We start from the raw sequence: 13,374 nt of genomic DNA, 5'->3' as shown, positions 1-13,374 counted from the left end.
GAGTTGTCATTTGATAAACGGGATCACATCATTAGAGAATGATGTGATTGACACCCATCCGTTAGCTTAGCACGATGATCATTTAGTTTGTTGCTATTGCTTTCTCCATAACTTAATACATGTTCCTATAACTATGAGATCATGCAACTTCTGAATACCATACCGGAGGAACACTTTGTGTGCTCCCAAACGTCACAACGTAACTGAGTTATTATAAAGATGCTCTACATGTGTCTCCGATGGTGTTTGTTGAGTTGGCATAGATCGAGATTAGGATTTGTTACTCCGTATATCGTAGAGGTATCTCTGGGCCCTCTCGGTAATGCACATCACTATAAGCCTTCACTACTAGGAAAAAGGCTACTAGTAGCCTGAGTTTTTTATTAGTAGTAGCACGGGTCACCGCGCTACTAATATCGCGCTACAACAAAAAGTTAGTAGTAGCACGGGTGACACCAGCGCTACTACTGTAGTAGCGCGTGTTTCATCCGCGCTACTACTATTTAAAACCGCGCTACTACTAACAAAATAGTAGTAGCGCGTCTAGAATACCAGGCGCTACTACTATGCTAAGTACTAGTAGCGTGTAGTTTTGCCCCACGCTACTACTAACAAATTTTAAACTAAAAAGGTAAAAATTAGATGCATAATTTATAGATAGAAATCAGAGACACGTCCAGTGCAAAATAAATTAAACGCACACAACCAAAGGTGGGTATCTTCCCTAGTGTTCCACCACCAGCCTAAATAGATGACTTCTCTACATGTATCTACCAAGGCTCGGAGTTCAAACGCTCGAGGACCCGAATCCTCCCTCACCCCGAATGATGGCATCGAGATCCTCCACCTCGGCGACCTCCGGCGTCGCGATCACATGGACAATCATCCGTGTGACGTGGTCGCAGGGCTTCACGGCGAAATCCACCTCCGAGTGGTTTAGGAGCACAACGCCCACCAGGCTGCAGTAGTCAGCGTTGATCACCCCTGCGGCCACGTTGGGAAAGTGAAAACTAGTTAGTACGCATCAGCATTCAAATCCAGTAGGGTATTTTCTTTCTTTTTAGCACATGCACATGAATCAATAGTAACAGCCGGAGGCTGGTCCTTACATGTTGCACGAGACGTGAAGAAGGCCGGGTCCCCTCCTTGTTACATGAACAAATCAAAGGAAGACACTGCCGCGAGATGTGAAGAAGGCTGGGTCCCCCCCTTCTGTAAATAGACCAGGTGCCTGAAGTTGTAAGGAATCTTAATACAATGAACTCATAGTGATGCATAATAACAAGAAAAAGGAAAAAAACCATGAATCCTAAAGAAAAAGATCATTATATGAGTCAGGTTGACAGTTTTGCGACATGGGAAAAGGATAATGTTGGTAACAATATTCATTAATAAGAACAATGGGCTGAGATTTCTCAAGTGACATTTGTCTCACCAACACTGATTAATGACAAGGAATGTAAGATTTACCTGAGTAGCATCACCACACCCTCTGGTACTTGCAAGAACTTGAAGACCAAGGTTCTTAGCTTTCTCCCCACTGACTAGCACAAGTGCAGCGGCACCGTCGTCGTACATTAAAAGATAAGAATGGCACTACAGTTGCACTTCTAGGTAAACATTGCTTTACATAACTTATATTAACCATGGAGAAAGCCTAAAATTCAAGCTACGAAGTAATATAGCTTCAGTACACTCTTAAGATGATACATTTACCACTGTACCAAAGGTAATCTGATCGTGTAAAAATAAAGCTACAATGCTGCACTAAGAAGTATCAATTGTTGATTTTAGAGGTATTAAACACACACACTTCGATCACAGATCAATATCTACTAGCGTAAATTCAAATGCTTTACTCAAGGTTGTGATATCATACTAGACTCTGGCTGCATATTAATTATGCTACACTAGTCATCAACCCGTGCTCCTGCACGGGCTAGTGTTTGCTAAATACCATTGGACTACACATTTTAAAAAGCATACCCTTGGTTTATAGACTAATTAATATGTAATATATATTGGCTGGATTGGAATAAACAGCATGTGTATTACTCCATTTTTCTCTTTGATGAACAAATATTAGAATGTAGAGGCATGTTTTGTTTTATTTTCCAAGTTTTAATCTGATATATTTAGTATCATTTATCAGAGAGAGCTGCTTGATATTGTCTAATATTTTGCACCAACAATTCGGTGTGCTTATTTTGTAGGTAACATGGTTTATTCTAAGACGGTACTCAAAAGATGTTCCTTGTGTTTATTTCACAAACAGTTACTATAATATAGTTCAAAATTTACACACAGTGATATCTTTACTATAAAGAATTTCTTAACATATACTTTCGACACACATGATATATATAAATTGCCAACCTAAAAGCTTGCGGCATGCCCTATGCACCAGTACAGAGTGAGTACAAATTTTATTTGCTCCACAATGTATTCTGCAAAGCCGAGCCATTGCTATACTGTGTTTCCCTATGGTGCAATCCATTGACCCAAGCCAATCGGCCTATTTCAGCGCAGGAGCCTAAGTTGATTATTAAGAACCTAATTAGTATGCCTATAATGTATCTCCAAGATTTTAATCATAGAGAGTTCAGCTATAAAGTAGAATGGATGCTGAGAAGCAACAAATGAAAACACTCAAGGAAAAACTACGTCCATGGCAGTGAACCAATATCAGTCTTCTTTTTTTGGGTAACAACACCTCAAATTGAGATGCCTAGAGTCAAAACTAAACATAGATACATTCCTAGACTACTTTTGTTTGTTAACTGCTGTATAAGTATACTAACATAACTGAGCACATGAATAATAGTTAGGCGATTAAGTATTAAGCAATGCAGCATCCTAGCATGCCTTGATTTTGGTTTGGGGTATGTGTGGCCTGCTTGGAACATGGATGGCGGAGGTGAAGAGCACGGGAGGGATAATAGAGCAGTTCTGCATGACAGATTGATTTCTCTAAGTATCTTAGTACATATATTATGGAATGCGGATTTGAACTTGTACTAAAACTGAATTATCAAACCAATTTTCTACGTTGACCCATTAGTAATCAAAAGTACTTATGCTACTGCAGGTTTGACTTTTTTTTGTGGACCAATTTTCTACTTCATGTTTGACTTGTGCTATTGGAAAAACAAAATATCCAATACGGACTCTAGTTTGTCCGAGTCATGACGCTATGAACAATGTTTACAATTTCATTTTAATAAATAATAGAAACAGAGGGTGATCCCGATATTTCTAAGAATAAACTAAAACATGGTGGACTTAGCAAAACTTAGATCGAAGTAGCATAGTCTACATATATGGTTACCTTCCTTTTGGTTTCAGTTCAAACTTCCTGATAGCTGTTGCTCCAATTTCACATTTTGAATGAGGGTCAAACTGCGGTTTTTCTTTCTTATTCACACCAAAAACTGAAATAGACATTATTGTTTTCATCAAGTTTCCACCTTGAACACCGAAACTGAAAACAATTTAACAGATCAATTAGTCTTGTGGAACCTTAATCTCCAAGCACGGTAAGTATGAAGTTATATACCTTAATTGCAGGGTGCTTAATTCTATACATATCTTCTCTGAATTAAATACTAATTAAAGTATCACATGTTGCTTCCATCAAGAAAGACACTCTCACATCAGGATAATCATTCCTAGTACTACAGCATGGCGGACTTCCGCTAGAGAAACTAAATACCGACCATTATTAAGAACCGCAGAGGTGAACACAAAATCCTTAATTCGGGTTGCTATAAAGTATAAGACAAACTGTATATGCCGAAAGCAACAGGGACTATTAGCATATGCTGAATATAATGGCAGAGTGCTTCAGAAACAAACAAATCACAACATGTGATATTCAGAAGGTTCAGTAAAGCACTAAAGCAACTACACGCCGTGTTTTCTCATCTCATGGTCAGGGATTGAGCTCACATGATTGTAAGAGGTCGACATGAAATAATACACAAGTGTTGTTTTTCCGAAGCAAATCTGCAAAAGGAAATATGAGAAAGGACCAATTCCGTGGAGACAGCAATGCAGCCTAGGTGAACGGCTGACTGCTTTGCAATTCTGTGCTGCACAAGTTGCAAACTGGCCCTACTGTTGCATTAGTGCTTCTTTCTGAATTCCGATGCAGAGCAAGCACGCCGGCTGTTCTGCACCAAAATTGGTGTGCCAAGCGAATTAACGTAGTGATTATCGTACTGAGAGCCTAAGTGTTGTTCTAGATGAAGAAGGAGCCCAAGGCCCAATTTGCTAAAGGAGATAACTTCTTCGTGTAGACAGAAGTACAGAACAGCTGGTGCGCCTCAGGGCAGATCGGGTGGTTGCTCTCAGCCTCGCACGTACCTGGCTGGGGGACCGCCTCCGCGCCATGGTGACCTGCAGCAAAGGGGATAGGAGGAGAAGGTGAGGTGAGGAGAAGAGAGAAGAGGGTGGCCCTCAGCAAGGAAGGAGGGGAAGGGCTTACCTGGGCAACACCGATGACGGATCCCGCAAGCTCCGGCCTCGCCATCGCCGATTGTGGTGGATTCCGGCAAGAACACGGGAGGCGCCCGAAACCCTAACCGTGGGCAAGGGTGCAGGCCTTGAGGCACGGATCTGGACGGAGGGGAGGGACGGGCGGGGCTTGGGGAGCCTGGGGGAGTGTTGTGCGCGGCCGGAGCTCGCCAGAACCGGACGACGTGGGTGGTGGCGGCGGTGAGGAGATCGTGGCGGCGGTGAGGAGCTCGACCGGGAGGGGTGGGGGTTCGCAAGAGAGAGTTTTTTTTTTAGGGATTCGCACCAGAGAGTTTTTTTTGCAGGTTCACGAGACAGAGAGAGAGTTTGGTGGGGTGGGACGTGGGAGCGATCGGGGGACATGGGTATTTCACCTACCTTATATTTAGTAGCAGCGAGGGGTATAAAACCATGCTACTACTATCAGTTTAATAGTAGTGCGGGTTTGTACCCCTTGCTACTACTATGGCATGTCCCGGGAGGGCACGTTAGAGACCGCTTAGTAGTAGTGAGGAGTAAAAACCCGCGCTACTAGTATCAACTTAGTATAGCGAGGGGTAAAAATCCGCGCTACTAATAAGTAGCAGTAGCGAGGGGTGTAAACCCGCGCTACTAGTAAGCGTCTGTCTATAAGCTTTTCCCTATTAGTGCTTGCAAGCAATGTGACTAATGGGTTAGTTACGGGATGTTGCATTACGGAATGAGTAAAGAGACTTGCCGATAACGAGATTGAACTAGGTATTGAGATACCGACAATCGAATCTCGGACAAGTAACATACCGATGACAAAGGGAACAACGTATATTGTTATGCGGTTCGACCGATAAAGATCTTCATAGAATATGTACGAGCCAATATGGGCATCCAGGTTCCGCTATTGGTTATTGACCAGAGACGTGTCTCGGTCATGTCTACATAGTTCTCGAACCCGTAGGGTCCGCACGTTTAACGTTCGTTGATGATGTAGTACTATATGAGTTATGTATGTTGGTGACCAAATGTTGTTCGGAGTCCCGGATGAGATCATGAACATGACGAGGAACTCCGGAATGGTCCGGAGATAAAGATTGATATGTGGGATAATAGTGTTTGGTCTCCGGAAGGGTTCCGGAATTCACCGGAAGGGGTTCCGGACGTTTTCCGAAATGTTTGGGTACGAAAACACTTTATTTGGGCCAAAGGGGAAAGCCCACCAGGTTTTTGGAAAGAGCAAAAGGAAGTTTTGCAGAGCGTCTGGGTCCAGACGCCGGGATCCCTGGCGTCTGGTCCTGGAGTCCGAGTAAGACTCTTGCCTTTTGGGCAAAACCGACTTTGTGTAGGCTTTTACTCCAAGTTTCAGCCTCAAGACTCAACATATAAATAGAGGGGTAGGGTTAGCACCCAAGACACATCAAAAAACACCAAGCCGTGTGTCGGCAACCCCGTCCCCTATAGTTTATCCTCCGTCATAGTTTTTGTAGTGCTTAGGTGAAGCCCTGCAGAGATTGCTCTTCACCAACACCATCATCACGCCGTCATGCTGTCAGAACTCATCTACTACTTCGCCCCTCTTGCTGGATCAAGAAGGCGAGGACGTCATCGAGCTGAACGTGTGCTGAACGCGGAGGCGCTGTACGTTCGCTACTTGATCGGGACGGATCATGAAGGTGTACGACTACATCAACCGCGTTGATAAAACGCTTCCGCTTTCGGTCTACGAGGGTACGTAGACACACTCTCTCCTCTTGTTGCTATGCATCACCATGATAGATCTTTCGTGTGTGTAGAATTTTTTTTAAAATTACTGCGTTCCCCAACAAATCGACCACATAAATCAACTTTGCCCATCCACCTACAGAGCCTGCGATCTTGGCTACCTCGCTCACCGTCCATGCTACCATGGCACCTCTTTTGGGCATGCAGAACGCTGGCACGACAACTATTTCGCATGGTGAACAAGCTACCATGGCAGCTATTTCTCCTCCGATTATGCCCAGCTCACGCACCACACCACTACCCATGTCCTGGCGTATGTCCTCTGCTACATCCTCTGTTTCGTCCGCTGACCTAGCATCTATGAGCCCCACCTCCACCTCTTCTGGTATTCCTACTACACCGCGGCCTCTATCCCCCCCCCCGCCCCGTTCTCACCACCCATGATGTCGTCGTTACACTTCCCGTTAAGCCTCATACCATGCGCACCCGTGCCAAGTCGGGATTCTACTTGTCCCGCTACCCCTCATACCATGCGCACCCGTGCCAAGTCCCGGCGACATAACTTCCTCGTTGACCTCCACGGTGCCTCGCCACTTCCCAGCGTCTATCGTGCCGCCCTTGCTGATCCACGCTGGGCCAGTGCCATGAGTGATGAGTACCAAACTATCCTTCAAAACGAGACTTGGTCACTCGTTCCTTGCCCCCCCCCCCGCGTCTCCCATCATTAGTAGGAAGTGAGTTTTTCGGCACAAGTACAACTTTGACGACTCACTCGCTCGCTATATGGCCCGGTGGGTAGTTTGCGATTTCTCTCAAACCGAAAGCATCGATTATGACGAGACCTTCTCTCCGGTAGTTAAGCCGAGTAACATCAGGGTCGTTCTCTCTCTCGCTACTTCTCACTCCTGGCATATTCATCCGTTAGACGTTAAGAATGTGTTTGTAACATCCACGATGCGGCTATATCTCTCACGTGTCAGGGCACGACTTAGAGGCATAACCGCATGGTAGGCATGTCGCAAGAGGCACTACAAAAAAATACACTTCCATGATGATATGTGTTTGTCACAGTAGGTCGCTTTTTTTGTCATGCATGTACATCCATGACAAATTTATGATAGAATCAAGATAGTCATACCTGTGCTGTCGTAGAAGTGTTCCATGACATTACCAGAATTATTATCACGGAAGTGTCCACTTCCATGACGATAAATCGCGCGTCACAGAAGTGCTTTCGTCAAGGATGACCGACACGTGGCATCCACCGTAACGGAATGCGTTAAGCTATCGGGTCGGGTTTTGGATCCGATAACCCGTTAACAGCCCCGACCAATGGGGATTTTCCACGTGTAAAATCATCATTGGCTAGAGGAAACACGTGTCAGCTCGTCAGTGGGTCAGATAGGCGCCTATGATATGTCGACACATGGCACGGCCAATAGTGGCCCATTTAGCTTACAAAGCCGGCCCGTTTGACTTGGTCAAAAGTTAACGGGCTGGCCCATGAAAAGCCTGTTAACGGTCTCTTCGCAAATAGCCCATTTTACGGCCCGTTAACTCATGACCCGTTAGGCCCTAAAGGAAATCGGCGCAACAACGTCATGTGGGCTGTCGAATATAATACCAGCCCATTTCACTTTCGGCCCATGTATGGCCCACGACGTCTTTCGGCCCATATGAGGCCTTCGTATCTTTCGGCCCATTACAGGACCACGGTGACTCTAACCCATAATGAACAGTAATTTTCTTTATACCCGTTAACGGCCCGTGATTTACATGGGTCGTTTCCAGCCCGTGTTAGCTTTCGACCGATTGACGGCCCATACGTTCTTGGGCTCCTTTTCGGCCCTCGATTACTTCTGGCCCGTTACTGGCCTGTTCCCCTAATGAGCCAAATTCGGCCCATGGCAAGAGTCGGCCCGTTACTGGCCTGTTCCACTAATGGGCCAAATTCGGCCCATGGCAAGAGTCGGCCCGTTACTGGCCTGTTACCCTAATGGGCCAAATTCGGCCCATCGCAAGAGTCGGCCCGTTTTTGGCATGTTAACCCGTTGCACCGTTTCTGGCCCGTCCTATATTCTGGCCCATTAATGACCCATTATGCCTGTGACAGAATTAAGCCTTTGCTGTCCTACGGCCTGTTAACGGCATGTTACTGCGCTGGGTCGATACCAATTACGCCTGATTATGGCCCATGTAGACCCATTTATCCGACGGCCCGAGACCCACCGATTACAGGCCCATTTATCGATGACCCGTAGGAGACCCATGGATCCTACGACCCGTATATGGCCCATGGTGGTTGCAGCCACTAGCAAACCAGGGAAAAAGAAGACTAGGAAATAAATAAGGCCGAAACTAACGCTAGGCTATTAAGGCGATTGACAGATTACATTCACTCGGCATCAAAGATCGCCACCAGTGCAAATATAGGGAACACCCTACACTATACAAAAATGGCTTGCTGTTTTCTTCAGGCGGTGGCTGCACGTTAAGAATAAATTTTGTATCGCACCAAAACAAATTACAACTATATAACAAAAGGAAGGTTGGCATAAAACTTAACAGTCTAGCAGATAAATGCACTACCAGAAGTTCAGAAGCTCAGTTCATTTGACCTGACTCTTACGTTTTCATGCTGTATTGTCCGATGGAGCACCATAACCCTCGCCTTCATTTCCCCTAGGCTCCTGAACAACATAGCAAATGTCTGATAGTCTGGTTTCAAAACCATGCATATCTTGACGACATTGAGCAATGTTTCTCCTTGTTTCACAAAGGGTCTCTGTTAGGGAATGGACTTGTGTCTGGAGCACAGATACAACATTGCTTTGAGCTTGCATATCTTGATCATGAGGCAGTTTGGACGATATTTCCTTAACAACCAACCCAGTATTACGTAGGAACGTGCTTTTGGCACTGTTAGTGGACAGGTACTGACCCACTGCAGCAAGAGCTGACATTGCGGTTATAGTTGCCTCGCCACCTTCAGAAGGTGGCGGTTCCACCATTTTTTCCATAGCTCGCTGAAAAGTTGAGGTTTTACATTAGTAGTACCAGAACAGAAGATATTAAGGAGGCAGCAAAACCAAACAAAATAGCTTTGGTCTATATACAGAACTTATTTTGGTGAACCCATGTAAAATATTAGTTGTATTTTATTGCAAAGTGCATAATAAAACCAGGTTCCAAACATATGACAATGTACCATCGCTAATGTATTGTCTATTTCTTCACATTGTATTGAGGGCTAAGGATAAAGAGACGAAGCTTATAATACGGTAAGCATAGTATGACGTCATTCATATCACAAAACAACTGAGAAGAGACAAACAGGAAATTGTAACATTGTGTGGGCAAGTCCAGTACGGAACTAGATTACGGGTCAAGATCAAAGGAACATCACTCCTCTCTTTTAAACCTTGTAAGGTGCAATGATACGCTAAGACAATTGTGTATAAAATTGAAAAGAGTAATAGACATTGTCTGCAAACCATGCAGTTCAAGGCACAAGTCAGAGTAAGTAGTAGTTAAAAGGCATGAGGATTAAGGACTTACAATAGCGGCTTTGACTGTTGTAGTCATGCCCTTCTTCTTGCTGGTGTGACAGTCCTTGAAGATTTCCACAACATTTGGTTTAGGTACTTTTTGGTCCTTGCGGGCTTTCCTCTGCATTTGGAACAAGTCAATATAGATCTGATAATATGGTACAGCAAAAAGAGTGAAACAGCAGCTAATTACAAGAGCCTCGCAGTGTGCAATATAGCTACGAGATCATGTCGTCTATTGGAATTTCACTTTCGTACGGTTGGCCTTGTTCTTTGAACAGTTCACCTACAAGAAGATAGATTTGTGTGGCACATGCGTAAATAGGACTTCAACATGTGATCTGATGACATATATATAATGTACCTGATACTTCGGATCAGACAAGTGTTTAACGAGGCCTCTCCAGTCTTCATCAGATATATTTTCCACTGGAGATGTTTGGGCAAGTTCACTGTTAGCCTTGCCTTCAAAGTGAGTTTTCCTCAAGTTATACCGATACTGTCATAGAGCAGACTTGAAAACATGGGTGCAAGCTTGTCTAGTTGCATCATCTTGGCTATCCTACTTGAACCTCATCTGTTGAAAATTATGGGAGTCTCATTATCAGCAACCTAGAAAGTATTGGACAGAGCAAGACGATATTACTAGTTTCCATACATAACCATACTTACAGATAAATGGTCGAGGAAGATGTTGAACTGGGTTTCATCTTTGTCATTCCTGTACTGAATCCATGTTGGGAGGATACGTACATGACACCTAACAGCAACCGCTGCCTCTGATACTAACTTGGCTGACTCTGTAGCATCACATGGCCTTTTTAAACCTGCCTCAAAACGGATCTCCATTCTTTCTCCTCTAGATTTAGTTAACCTATTGAGCATTATCCCTGATGTTTGTTTCCTCTTGCGCCTAGCTGCTAGTCCAACAACAAACATAGGAAGTGTTAGTGTACATCAAACTGTGAGACTACATATAAAAAAGCATGCAACTGTTACTTGAATCCAGCAACTACCTTCTTGCTGTTGAAGCTCACAAGATTCATCTGATATTGCCAACTCGTCTTGTGTCAAGAGTTCTTGGGAAGTAGTGTCAGGTGGCAAGGGAGCTTGGGAATGTGCTGCTAGCTCAGTTGACACACGAGTACGTCGTGCAGCTGGTAGTACTGTGGTAGGTGTTGCAAGAACTAGGGCTATCTTTGCTTGTTTGGTGGCAGCTATTTGTTTCTGTTTGTCTTTTTTGCAACACATGTAGCATGGGATGCCGTGTTTGTAGAATTTTCTGCTGGACTTTGACCTTCTATTGCACCATCAGTACCGGCAGAATCTGCAGGATTCATCCGCTTCTCATTCCCTGCCATTCTGTGTTTCTTCCTCTTTCTCTATGCCATGTTAAGTCAAGTCGACAAGAAAAATGAATAACAATTTAGTTCTTCAGAACAAATTGATGCGTGATGCAGACGAACTGAACTTTGACGTTAGACAACCACATGATAGGAGGATGTAATATGTATGAAAAACAGGACGGAAGAGATAACCCGAACTATGATGTGTAAACTAAGAAGAAGACATTTCACCAAATTAGAAGCAATGCAATGGAAGGTAGACACCATATGAAAGATGCTACAAATATCGCTCTGCCAAGTTAACAGTGTCTCATCATAAATGGCGTTTAAACAAATGTGAAGCAGTACAAGAAATAAATAATATGCAAGATGCAAACAACATCACACTACCATGTTAGAGGTCTCTCGTCATTAGTGCCATTGCATATTCACAGCTTATGATGTGTAAACTAAGGAGAAGACATTTCAAAAAATTAGAAGCAATGAAAGGTAGACACCATATGAAAGATGCAACGAATATCACTCTACCAAGTTAAAATTGTCTCGTCATAAGTGCCATTTCAACAAATTAGTAATACACGCTAGAAAAGAATGTGAGATGTAACCTATATCACACTCCGAAGTCAAACGTGTCTTATGATAAGTGATTGTTGCAGGTTACACAACAGTAGTAATTTGATGTAAGAACATGGTGTGATAGACAGATATTGTATGTTCTAGAAACAGGAACACGTGTCTTATTCAAGTATAATGTGTAAACTAAGCAGATGGAATTCAACAAAATTAGAAGCAATACAAGCTAGACATCACACATAACATGCAACCACATATAACAGTGCCAAGTTAGAGGGAGCACCGGTGATGCTGCACTAGGGGAGACATGCTCATCATAAACACATCTTTGTTGAGTGTCTATGCATGTGTTGTCTTGGAAATCATCTTGGGGGTGGGGAGGAGTAGAAACTGTAGAGGCCCTCCGTTCGGAAGGAGCACCTTTATCCGCTGCCTTGCTAACTTCCTTACGCTTTATTGATTTTGAATTGTCAAGTAAAACCGACAAGAAAAAGCAATAAAATTCTCTCTTCAGAACTCATTCATGCATGATACTGGCAATCACTACTTTGATGTAAGGCAAACACATGATACCAGGATGGAATATGTACGAAAAACAGGACGACATGGCATGTTCACAACTGTTTGTGTAAACTAAGCAGAAACCATTCCAGCAAATAAGAAGCAATGCAAGATAGACACCACATGAAAGATGCAACCAATATGAATCTGCCAAGTTAAAAGCGTCCCATCATAATTGGAATTTCAACAAATTAGAAGCAGTGCATGCTCTAAATCATATGAAAGATGCAACTAATATCGCACTGCATATACTAAAGGTGTCTCGTCATGTTGACTGATGCGGGATACAAAAAAACAATAGTTTTATGTAAGGACATGCTTAATAGACAGATGTACTATGTACTAAATACTGGAAGGCATGTCACATTAACAGGTATAATGTATAAGCTAAGCAGACTAGCACATGTAGTTTAACCAGATTGGAAGAATTACAATCTAGACACCATATGCAACATGCAACCACATATCACGCTGCCAAGTTAGAGCAAGCACCTGCGATGCTAGTGTAGGGGAAATGCTATAATCAACTACAGAGCTACGTTCACTATCTTCATCTAGCATTTCTGTTTCTTGAGAATCATGTCGGGAGGCTGATGCTGCATTCTTTAAATGAGGAGTAGTCCCCTTGCCTGCCCGCCTCGTCATAAGTGATTGATGAGGGATACACAAGAACATTAGTTTGATGTAAGAACATGGTTAATACACAGATGTACTAGTATGTACCAAAAACAGAAAGACATGTCATATTGAAAGGTATAATGTGTAAGCTAAGCAGATGCAATTTGACCAAATTGGAAGCAATACAAGCTAGACATCCGGTTGGAGTGGTGAGCATGATCATCTAGGACCTGAGAGCCTAGTGGGAGGCGGGCTGCTTCGCCACCATCGCAGCTTTTTAGTTGGCTTCCAGGTGATGCCTATCTTTGATGGGCTTGTCACTGGCCCGGCCAGTGCCCTGACTAGCTATTTGTCTTCTGGTGCTCACAGGATGGTGGTTCATGTAAAAAATATCTTTCCTTATCTTACCGACTTCGGCCTTTCGAATACAAGCTAGACACCATATGGAACATGCAACCACATATGACACCGCGAATTTAAAGCAAGCACCTGGGATGGTGGTTCATTGCGAGCGAGGT

The 13,374-nt window shown here is 43.7% G+C and overlaps 1 long non-coding RNA gene across 4 annotated transcripts; it reads right to left on the bottom strand.

Annotated features, from left to right (window-relative positions):
* Positions 1–637: 637 nt before the first annotated feature.
* On the bottom strand, positions 638–4,829 carry LOC125553081. Of its 4 annotated transcripts, none has more exons than XR_007303905.1 (4): positions 4,487–4,829; positions 1,471–4,398; positions 1,110–1,231; positions 638–984 (listed from the first exon to the last, which is right to left on the bottom strand). It is a non-coding gene; the product is annotated as an uncharacterized LOC125553081 (long non-coding RNA). The 4 variants fall into 4 exon arrangements; XR_007303907.1 differs by having other exon boundaries at positions 1,110–1,212; XR_007303906.1 differs by having other exon boundaries at positions 1,110–3,481; positions 4,366–4,398.
* Between the last annotated feature and the right edge of the window lie 8,545 nt (positions 4,830–13,374).

Source organism: Triticum urartu, chromosome 4 (genome assembly GCF_003073215.2).
Source record: "Triticum urartu cultivar G1812 chromosome 4, Tu2.1, whole genome shotgun sequence".
NCBI lineage: Eukaryota > Viridiplantae > Streptophyta > Magnoliopsida > Poales > Poaceae > Triticum > Triticum urartu.
The sequence above is the reverse complement of the archived record's forward strand: the minus strand, read 5'-3'. Positions and strand labels throughout refer to the sequence as shown.